We start from the raw sequence: 11,241 nt of genomic DNA on the forward strand, positions 1-11,241 counted from the left end.
AGTTTCGTTAAGAAATTTTAAAGTTCCGATAATTAATTGAACAAAAAGGACTAAATTGTAACAAATGCAAAATTTTGGGAAATGATTAAATAGCTTAAATGATAAAAGGAAGAGGGCTTAAAAGGCAAATAGACCCAAGGTCTATTTGGGCTGGACGGCAGAGGCATGAAATCAGCAAGAAAGTAAGGAGAATTAAGGGCAAAATTGGAAAATTGCAAAATTTGCTTAATAAAGTTAGGACCCAAGTGGAATTATCTAGATTTCTCTTCATTTTTTCTGAATTCTCATCAGATAAAACACCATGGAAGGGCTTCTTCAAGCTGGTTCTTCATATTTTATTACAAGTAAGTTCAATTCTTGACTATTTCTTGAAATTTTTGTATTTTTATGACTTTTACAACTAGGCCCACTTGTTAAATCCATTAGTTTTTGATTTTATGAAAGAAGTTGAAAGTTGATATGAATATGTGCTGGAAGTATATGATGATTTAGCATGAAATTAGAGCTTTAAATTGTTCATATGCTGATTTTATTGAAAGAATTGAATAGAAAGTGAATGTTTGGGACCTAATAGTAAAAGAGTTTGAAGATAGAGTTATATGTGGAAATTCTGAATTTCAATAGTTGTGTAACAACTTATAATGTCTAGTAAAGTACTAATTGAGAAAATTAGATTAATTGAGGGGTTAATTGAGAAAGGACCGAATTGTATAAACTGTGAAATTTGGGGCAAAATGGAAATCAACATTTTGCACTAAAGCAGTTTTGGACAGCAGCAGTAGTGTAACTTTGAAAAATCACCAAAAATTGTAGAGATTGAATTAGAGGATGAATAAAATATGAAACTAAAGCTTATTGAGTCTAGTTTCTTATAAAAGAAATGATGTGAGCAATGGAATTGTAAATCATTAGATATAATAGATTTTGTGAGACAAGGTCAGAATGAATTCGGGTTCCCCTGTTCTGAATTTGGAAAATAATTAAAAATTGTACAAAAATGATTATGAGTTATAGTTTATATGGTTAGAATCCTTAATGAGTCTATTTTTAGAAGAAACAAGCTAAAGCATCATCCGAATTCTGTACAATGAGATAATTAATTTTTAGTGAAGAGTGGTCGGAACTGTCAGACAGCGAAACAGGGGAAACTTTAAAGAATAAACTGTACTATTTGGCAGAACCAAAAATTATGAAAATTTTATGGTATGAAGATATGTGAGTCTAGTTTCAGGGAAAATTAACGGATCTTAATTTGGAGCTCTGTAGCTCCAGATAAAAATAATTTAGTGACTCTGACTCGGATAAACAGCTTTGAATATACATGTTAGTGAATATTGAAATTATGGTTAATGTTGTTTAAGTGTGTTATACACATTAAGGATGTGGAATGGAGAGGAGGAGGAGGAAAATTGGGAAATATATGAATGATTCGTGTATAAATGGTCATATGTTTGATTATAACTCATAAACGATGAAATATGAATGATGCTTATTTTTGTGCATTATTGGTCATGGTTTAAGCTCATGTGAGAAAATAAAGTTTCATAGTATGTGTGTATGGTATATTCAGTATATGATTTGGCATGAAATAATACCATGAATGGTTTATGAATTAACACATGTTGGTAAGCCTGATATATGAATAAATGATCAAATTGAGCGGAACGCCGGATTTGAGTACTTCTAATCAAGTGACAAAGTGATAAGTGGTAGCTTTAGCTACACTTATCTGATCAAGTGACAAGTGGAAAGTGATAAGTAATAGCTTCGGCTATACTTATCTGATCAAGTGACAAAGTGATAAGTGATAGCTTCGGCTACACTTATCTGATCAAGTGACAAGTGGAAAGTGATAAGTAATAGCTTCGGCTATACTTATCTGATCAAGTGACAAAGTGATAAGTGATAGCTTCGGCTACACTTATCTGATCAAGTGACAAGTGAAAAGTGATAAGTGATAGCTTCGGCTATACTTATCTGATCAAGAGACAAAGTGATAAGTGATAGCTTTAGCTACACTTATCTGATCAAGAGACAAAGTGATAAGTGGCTACACTTATCTGATCAAGAAACAAAGTGATAAGTGGCTACACTTATCTGATCAAGAAACAAAGTGATAGGTGGCTACACTTATCTGATCAGGGACAAGTGATAAGTGATCATACGTAAGACCATAGTTATACTATGGCAAAGTGAAAGTGAAGTACTCAATTTTCCGTGACCGTTCCCTAATTTGATTAAGGATGGTAAGTGACAAATGGGCCCAAAAGAATTAAAGGAAATGGATAAGTGGTAGTGTATTTATATCAGGACGATGTTGTTATTCAAACTAAAGTGATATTTTCATTGCTAAATTGAGAATTTCATAAATGTGTTATTGAATGGTATAATCAATAAACATTGAGTTAAATGGTAAATACGTATTAGTTTTGAATTTGATGTCATTGAATTGTACGTGAATTAAATGGAAATTTCTAGTGATATGATTTAAATTATGAGCATGAGAAATTGCGAATTGAATGAAATGGAAATGAAGCATTAAATTGCATGAGTATGTATCGGGTCTCGCAGGCCCTAATTATTATGATTATAATATTTTGAGGATATATTGTGAAAAGTTATAGAAACATGTTAATTATTTTTGAAAGTTTTAATTTTGATGAAATTTTATAACTCGGTTAAATACGTTTACAAGTGTATGTGTTTTGGTAATGCCTCGTACCCTATTCCGGTGTTGGATACGGGTAAGGGGTGTTACATGCTCTGAGTTCGACAATAGTTCCAATTAATGCTAAAATGTAACAAGAAGCAGAAATTCCAACCGCACGATTGTGTGGTGGATTCACAACATTGTTACAAAACTCCTATCATGAAATGTTGGAATTATCAATGTGAAGACATTCATCTGTTTCAGCCTCAATTTCAACTTTGGTGCGTAGTTCGTCCAGCTATCAAGGTTAGTTGGTAACCCAAACTTCAGTACCCTAACATGGCATCCTGTGAGTGCTTTTGATTTCAACTTCCGAACATCGATACTCTATGATGGAAACACTTATACATGTATGCCATCAAGTTACACCGGTGGGCAATTTGTAAGTGATTTTGGTTTTAACATAGGGTTTACAAGAACAGGTGATGTACTCCCTACTACCTGCACGGGTGAAGGGACATCCAACTTGGACATGCAATTGGGTTGATAACAAATAGAGAGCTAAGAGAGGGATTTGAAACTAATAATGATTAAATTTGGAAGTCTAGGCCAGATCGTTCAGAAATTTCATTATTTTCTGAACCATAGTTGGTTCCTACTGAACCAGAAGAAAATGGTTCTGACGGTGAAGGTCCAAAAAATGCTGGAGGAACCTATTCAGATTTCACGCTATATGCACATTCACTCTACATGTATAATGTCGACCTTCATGCAGAAAGTGGGTTAGAATTTCTAGAACTTCCTCACAAAAGATCGAGCCATGCAAGTTCTTCATTAAATGTCATTGATTTACAAGTTGGAATGGAGTTTTCCTCAAAAGATGCTTTTGTTGTTGTAATGAAGCTGTATAGCATAAAGCATGGGGTCAATTTTCATGCTATAAAATCTTGATCAGAAAAATTTGAGGTGAAGTGCGTAATGCGTAACAGCAAATGTCCATGGATAATCATGACATCTATGGGAAAAAAGATGGAGTTCTAGACAATTAAAAAATATAATGTTCCATATGCTTGTATTGTCGTAAGTACGTCACATGATTATTCGAGAATGGATTATGACTTGATATCTGACATTATCTTACTCATTTTGAAATACTCGTGTTGTTGCAAGTATGTCATAGGATCACCTAAATTGGATTCTGACATGATCTCTGACGTTATCTTACCTATGGTGAAAGCGAGTCCTAGGATTCCCATGCTGGTTTTGATTACCAATATCTGTAGTCAGTATGATTACATCATATTGTACTACAAAGCATAGGTTACAAAATAGAAAATTATGGAAAAAATGCAAAAATTTAGGCTCATTTTTTAGGCCTAGGCTTGGCTTGAAAAATAGGTTTAAAATTTTACCCCAAGCCCGACCCATATTAAAAATGCTAAACCTGAGCCTAGCCCACTTGTATTAAATTTTTTAGATTATTTTTATATAAAACCAATTTAAAAAATATAATACATCAAATACACTAAAAATATTAAAATAAATATTTTCCAACAAATTTAAAATACATTAATGAAATAGTAATAACATTAACAAGCAAATGCCTCTAAAATAGTAGTAAAATTAATAATAAAACAAGAGTTATATAATATCCAAACAATAATAACAAATAGTAGCAATATATTAGCAAAATGACAACAAAACAACAACAACAAAAATAAAGTTTAGGCTAATTTAGATCGGGTTAGGGCAAAAAATCCTACCCGAGGCCCGACTCATTTAGAAAATTGGTCTTATTTTTTATCCAAGCCTATTTTTTGAACCTATATATTTTTTCCAAACCCTTCTACTTTTCGGAAAGACCTTAGGCCTAGATGAATGACCCGACCCATGATCAAAACTAGTACGGAAAGAAAGAATGATAAATGATCACTTCCTCACCTTTTTTTTGGTGAATGAAATAAAGATACAAAATAAATAAACTAGATCCTCAAAGTAGGATCTTCAAATAGTCTTAGGCCTAGTCTCTTATGAAGAACTGTCTTAGCATGCATATTGGCAATTGAGTTCTCTTCTCTGGGAATATGCTCAATTTCCCACTGCTTTACCTTTTTCAGAGTATGATGAATTCTTCTGACTAGGGCAAAATTAGAGTTTCCCGAAGAACCATCAATGATGGCGTTAATAGCTTTAATACTATCCTTTTAAATAAGAATCCTCTTTAAGTGTTGATCCAAAATAAGGATCAACCCGTCCAAGATCCCCCAAAGCTCCGTTTCAACCCATCCAAGATCCCCCAAAGCTCCGTCTCCATCACTGTACAATTACCCAAATATCTGGAGAACCCAATGATCCACTCACCATTATGATCCTGCACAAGGCCTCCATCAGCTACAAAACCATCGTAAATCTTAACCGGACCATCTGTCTTTAAACACACCCAGCTGTTGGCTATAGATCGATGGGGATAACTCTATGGTTTATGAGATGGGAGAATTAAACCTGAGGAATATTATTTTGCCCAGCTATATGAGATTTTAATGATTTCATTAAAGCTCCACGAAATGCCTTGAAAAATAAACAAGTTGCGATTCTTCCAAATACGCCACACGATGATCCCAAAAAGACACGGCCAATCAACTTACCCATCTTTTCCCTTTTTAACTCATGTAATTATTATATATAGATATTAATTAAACCTTTAACATCCAAGGGCCATGATTATAGATGATAATTGTAACGCCCCACTTAATTTGTTTCTGTTTTTGTAAATCTTTGACATAAACGTGTATATGCTTTAATGGTTAAGTGTTCTGAGGTGTGTGTGAGGTCTTGGGTTCAAGTCTCATTGTTGCCAAATTTTGTTATTTTTTTTATCCAAGCCTTACTCTTATTGAATGGGCTTATGTTAAATTGTTCGCTAATTCATATCAGAATGAGCTTGTTGGTTTGAGTGGTAAGGAGTTAGGGTGTTGGAGGTCCTATGTTCGAATCCTTGTATGAGCAAGTGTGTTAATTTTTGCTTTGTTGACTAGAGTTTCGGTATCGAAATTCTATGGTAGTTGTGGGTTAGTGGGAGAAAAATAGGGGATATGTTGTATATCTTTTATTTTTCTAGTTGTTTTTCAAATTTTTATTTTTCTTCCTCAATTTTCGACGTCAATTTTCTGTTACTTTTCTCTACTCTTTTGTTTTTCATTTCTTTTTGCTATTTCCCTTCTATTTTGTTTTAATCCGTCATCAAGTTACTGTATTCTGTTTTTTCGTTTTCCTTCGGTTATTTGGTAAGTGGGAATTCTGGTATTTCTGTAGTTTTCGTTTTCTAAATTGCCGGTTAGAACTTTATTTTTTGTTTTGGCAGCGGTGGATCGTGAATAATGGGGCTCCCCTATTGCGGAATCTTAGTTGTAATCGTTTGGGTGTTGAGGTAAGTGATGATCGCTTGAATTGAACTATTGTCGATTTCATGATTTCAGTTTGATTGTGAAATATGGTTGATTTTTAGGGTTTTAGATTGTCATTTTTAGGTGCTGGTTTGTTTGGAAGTGTGTTTGCATCAAACCCAAAACAGGTGTGTCCTCAAAATGTAAAAAATTTGAGTTTCGGTGAAAGCCAAAAAAATATTGTGTGAACGCCACACAGGAGTGTGCTTGGCCGTGTGCGAGACACAACCGTGTGTCTGACGAAGGTGCGACCGTGCGCAATACAAGGTCATGTGATGGTGTGGGTGTGGACGTGTAGGCCATATGGACTAGGCCAATTTAGACGTGTGGGCCTACATGGGCAGGTTACATGGACGTGTGAGTTTGGGCCAAGTCGTGTGGGCCACATGGGTGAGGTAAATCTTGGCGTGTGGGCCACATGGGCGTGTGGGCCCACACGAACATGGGGGTCTATAATTTTGAAATTTTCCCTAGGGTCGCACGGGTAGTTCTGATCGACTATGGGCCTACCGTAGGGTCGCATGAGTCGTTCCGATTGACTATGGGCCTACCGTAGGGTCGGTAAGGGCTAACCAAACCCTAGGTTATGTGATCTGATATTCTGATGGTTGTTCCGAGTAGGACACTGTTATGCATGCCTGTTTATTATGTTATATATGTATATCTGATATCTGCAGGCGATGTTAAGCATGATATTCATATATCTGTATCTATAATTATGTTTGGGGTGAGATTTGCATATGTGGAGGAAGTATTCTGTATGGCAACCTTCGCCTATATTCTGGTAGTTTGGCTGCATATTATCTGATACGTGTCGTAATGACACAATATGGTGTGTAGGGTTGGGTGGGTGTTTTTAACCCCAAGTGGTGTGATAGGATGGTCGAAGTTGGTGTGTAGAGGATGGGGGTAGGATTCTGTATATCTGTATCTGCATTTGTAACTTTATCCGTATCTGTACCTGGAAAGGACTTGTGTCCAAATCTGAATCTGTCTGTGTACGTGTTTTCTGTATGTTCAGCATGTCTATTTTTGTAGGGTTACACACTGAGTTTACGAAAACTCACATCTGTTTGTCTGTTCTGTTCAAGTAATCCACAGACTTAGGCAGATCGGTGTGGTAGAGTCTCTCAGTGACTACAAATCTGTGAATTGACTATTAATTTGGTTTATTTTTAATTAAGGTTAAATTTTGGGAGTTTTGTAATTAACGGACTCTCTAGACTATTTGGCTATTTTGAATTTAGACTATTGATTTGATTCTTGATTTGCGATGGATGGCTAAAAACATGTTTTTACTAAAACAAAAGTCTTCTAAAAACACAAATGAGATTTTCTTTTAAGATATAACGATTTTTAAGACTTCCGCTGTAGACTATGTTTTAGCAAATGAACTGAGTAAATAACGCTTTTAGTAATAATTATAAAACATGGATGATTTTTCAAACAACTTTACAAAGCTTTATCGAAATGACACGATTTTCAAACCCTTTTTTTGTGACACCACCAGATTCGACCATAACGTCTAGGCCGGGTTTGGGGTGTTACAATAATTGTTAGTGGGATCTAATGGCCTAGATCAAGCCCTCTCACTAACCAAATTTTTGCTATGACAAAATTATTTTTAAGGCCTCGACATAAATACCACTTAGGTTCCTCACCAATTGTTCCTTCATTTCAACAATTTAGTCCCTGTGCTATTTAAATATTTTTCTGATAATTCATTTAATAATATACTTAATAATTTTATTTTCCAACACTAATCTCATCTTCAAAATTTTTTTTAAAAGATTCAAAATTGAACTTGAATTTTTCGTTTCCATTGAAAACCTATTATCACAACATTTGAGTTGATTTTTTAAGATTTTTTAAAAATTATTAAGTGATTTATGATGGAGTTTATCCTTAACTTTAAAAATTATTATTCATACAAGTTCAAGTTTTAAAAAATATATTATAAGCACGAGCACGTGTGAGTGTTGAGATAGTTATGGCAAAAAAATTATAAAATTATATTATAAAAAATAATTTATGTGTTATAAAAAGTATTATAATGTACTTATTTATAAAAAGTTAATGCTAAAAAGTATTGACATAACTTATTTGCGTTTTGATAACTCTTGAAAAGAGTTATATTTCAGGCCTCTAGATTAAATTAATTATTTAGAATTAAGTAAATATGTTTGCATTTTTAGGATATTTTTAGAATATTGCATAACAAAACTTGGACTGTGCTATAAATGTCATTATTTGTTACTGGGGAAGAAATGTGTTGGTTATTGTTGGCAACAGGTACAGGATGAATAAGAGAAGAGAGAAAGGATAAAGAAAATTACGGAAGTGAAATATTGTCATGGCAAAATGTTGGTTAGATTGCCAGCAAGAATGCCATGGCAATTCTAGGAAGATGACACAGCATTCAGTTTATGTCACTCTTAGCCAACTATACTTGTACCAAATAAACCACCCGAAAAAAGAGGAAGCAAAAGGGTGTGCTGTAACACCCTTTACTCGAGACCGTCACCGAAATCGAGTACGAGATGTTACATTTAGTGGTATCAGAGCCAGGTTTAGTCGATTCTCAGACTAACGTAGCGAGTGTAATAGACTATCTATACATGCCATAATTGAATAATGATAGTGTGACGACTCCTGACATCTTAAAATGTTTTTTTATAGTAATGGATTCTAACCGAGATACAGTTGATGATGCTCAAAGTAATGTGCCTGTTGAAAGTCGACCCAAGACTCAGGGTCAATGAGATGAGGCTCGAGAAGCTTTTCTCCAAATGATGAACCATTGGTACACTGAGTTTGTTAGAACTAATCCTAATGCTCAACCTCCTCCGCCCCCTCCTATTCCTCAAGTTGTTCCCATAGCTCCTCAACAAACTGAAGTGTTAAGATTGTCAAAGCCTCCAGTGGACAAAATTCGAAAGTATGGAGCCGAAGAGTTTCGAGCTAATGTAAATGATGATCCTGAAAGATCAGAGTTCTGGCTTGATAATACCATCAGAGTGTTAGATGAATTATCTTGTACTCTAGAAGAAAGTCTCAAATGTGCTATCTCATTGTTGAGGGATTCAGCTTATAATTGGTGGAAAACTTTAGTGTCAGTAGTGTCTAAAGAGAAAGTTACATGGGATTTCTTTCAAGAAGAATTCCGGAAAAAGTATATGAGTCAGCGTTTCATTGATCAAAAGTGAAAAGAGTTTCTTGAATTGAAACAAGGGCGCATGACGGTAGCTGAATATGAACGAGAATTTGTCAAATTAAGCAAGTATGCCCAAGAGTGTGTATCTAATGAAGCTACATTGTGCAAAAGGTTTGAAGATGGATTAAACGAGGATATCCGATTGCTAGTGGGAATTCTTGAAATTAAAGAGTTAGTGGTACTAGTTGAAAGAGCTATCAAGGCTGAAAAATTGAGCAAAGAGAAAAGAAAGGTGGAAAGTGAAGCAAGCGATGCAAGAAAAAGATCAATGGGCAAGTCATTTCAGTCTCAAGCGAAGAAGTCTAGAGAAATGAATACTCGATCGAATGTTTCTAGTGTGAATTTTCAAAGAGATCGAGGAATACAATATTCAAGTTCTAAAGCTCAGGCGACTTCTATGGCAAGTGTAGGTAGTGTTAAACCTACTAGACCGGAATGTCAACATTGTGGAAAACGACATTTGGGGGAGTGTTATTTAATCAGCCAAGCATGTTTTAAATGTGGATCTCAAGATCATTTTGTGAAAGATTGTCCAGAAAGAGAAGAGATAGAAAAGTTTCAGAATGTGAGATCGAGCAGTGTGACTATTAAAGGAAAACCACCGAGAAATATGGGGGCTGGAACTAGTGGTAGAGGTGTAACAAAAGACACTACTGTAAGATCTGAAGCGAGAGCTCCAGCGAGAGCTTATGCCATTCGAGCTAGAAAGGAAGCATCTTCTCCTGATGTGATCACTGGTATATTTTCTCTTTACGACACTAATGTTCTTGCATTGATTGATCCTGGTTCTACTCACTCGTATGTATGCATGAATTTAGTGTCTGATAAGAATTTGTGTGTTGAATTGACTGAGTATGTGATTAAAGTGTCGAATCCTTTAGGCAAGCATGTGATAGTTGATAAAATATGCAAAAATTCTCCTTTAATGATACAAGGTCAGTGTTTCCCTGCCAACTTGATGTTGTTTCTATTTGATGAATTTGATGTTATTTTGGGAATGGATTGGTTGACATTACATCAGGCCAAGATAGATTGTAGTCAGAAAATTTTTGAGTTGAAGTGTAGTAGTGGTAAAGTTCTTCGGGTTGAAACAGATAAGTCAAATGTGATGCCAATTGTGATTTCTGCCATGTCTGCTCAGAAATGTTTGAAAAATGGTTGTGAAGCATATCTTGCTTATGTGTTGAATACAAAAGTGTCTGAAATAAAGATCGAATCAGTGCCAGTGGTATGTGAATATTTAGATGTGTTCCTAGAAGAGTTGTCAAGTTTGCTTCCGATTAGAGAAGTAGAGTTTGGTATTGAAGTAATGCCAGGTACTGCTCCAATATCGATTGCTCCTTACAGAATGGCACCAACTGAATTAAAAGAATTAACAGTGCAATTACAAGAGTTGACGGATAAAGGATTCGTAAGACCAAGTTATTCTCCGTGGGGTGCTCCCGTGCTATTTGTGAAGAAAAAGGATGGGACATTGAGATTGTGTATTGATTATCGTCAATTTAACAAAGTGACAGTAAAGAATAAGTATCCATTGCCCCGAATAGATGACTTGTTTGATCAGTTAAAGAATGCCACAGTGTTTTCCAAAATTGATTTGAGATCCGGATATTACCAATTGAGGGTTAAAGAGTCAGATGTGCCAAAGACTGCTTTCAGAACCCGGTATGGTCACTATGAGTTTCTTGTAATGCCTTTTGGTCTGACTAATGCTCCAACTATTTTTATGAATTTGATGAGTCGGATTTTTCGGCCCTATTTGGATAAATTTGTGGTGGTGTTTATAGATGATATTCTTATTTATTCCCGAAGTGAAGCTGAGCACGCCGAACATTTAAGAATTATGCTACAGACTCTGCGAGAAAAGAAATTGTTTGCTAAATTTAACAAAAGTGAATTTTGGCTTAGTGAAGTTGGATTTTTGGGACATGTTG

General features: G+C 35.1%; 1 long non-coding RNA gene across 1 annotated transcript; it reads left to right on the forward strand.

Annotated features, from left to right (window-relative positions):
• Positions 1-257: 257 nt before the first annotated feature.
• On the forward strand, positions 258-6,262 carry LOC107956651 (uncharacterized). Its single transcript, XR_005916160.1, has 3 exons — positions 258-344; positions 6,012-6,077; positions 6,178-6,262. It is a non-coding gene; the product is annotated as an uncharacterized lncRNA (long non-coding RNA).
• The last annotated feature ends 4,979 nt before the right edge of the window (positions 6,263-11,241 follow it).

Source organism: Gossypium hirsutum, chromosome D07 (assembly GCF_007990345.1).
Source record: "Gossypium hirsutum isolate 1008001.06 chromosome D07, Gossypium_hirsutum_v2.1, whole genome shotgun sequence".
Taxonomy (NCBI): Eukaryota; Viridiplantae; Streptophyta; class Magnoliopsida; order Malvales; family Malvaceae; genus Gossypium; species Gossypium hirsutum.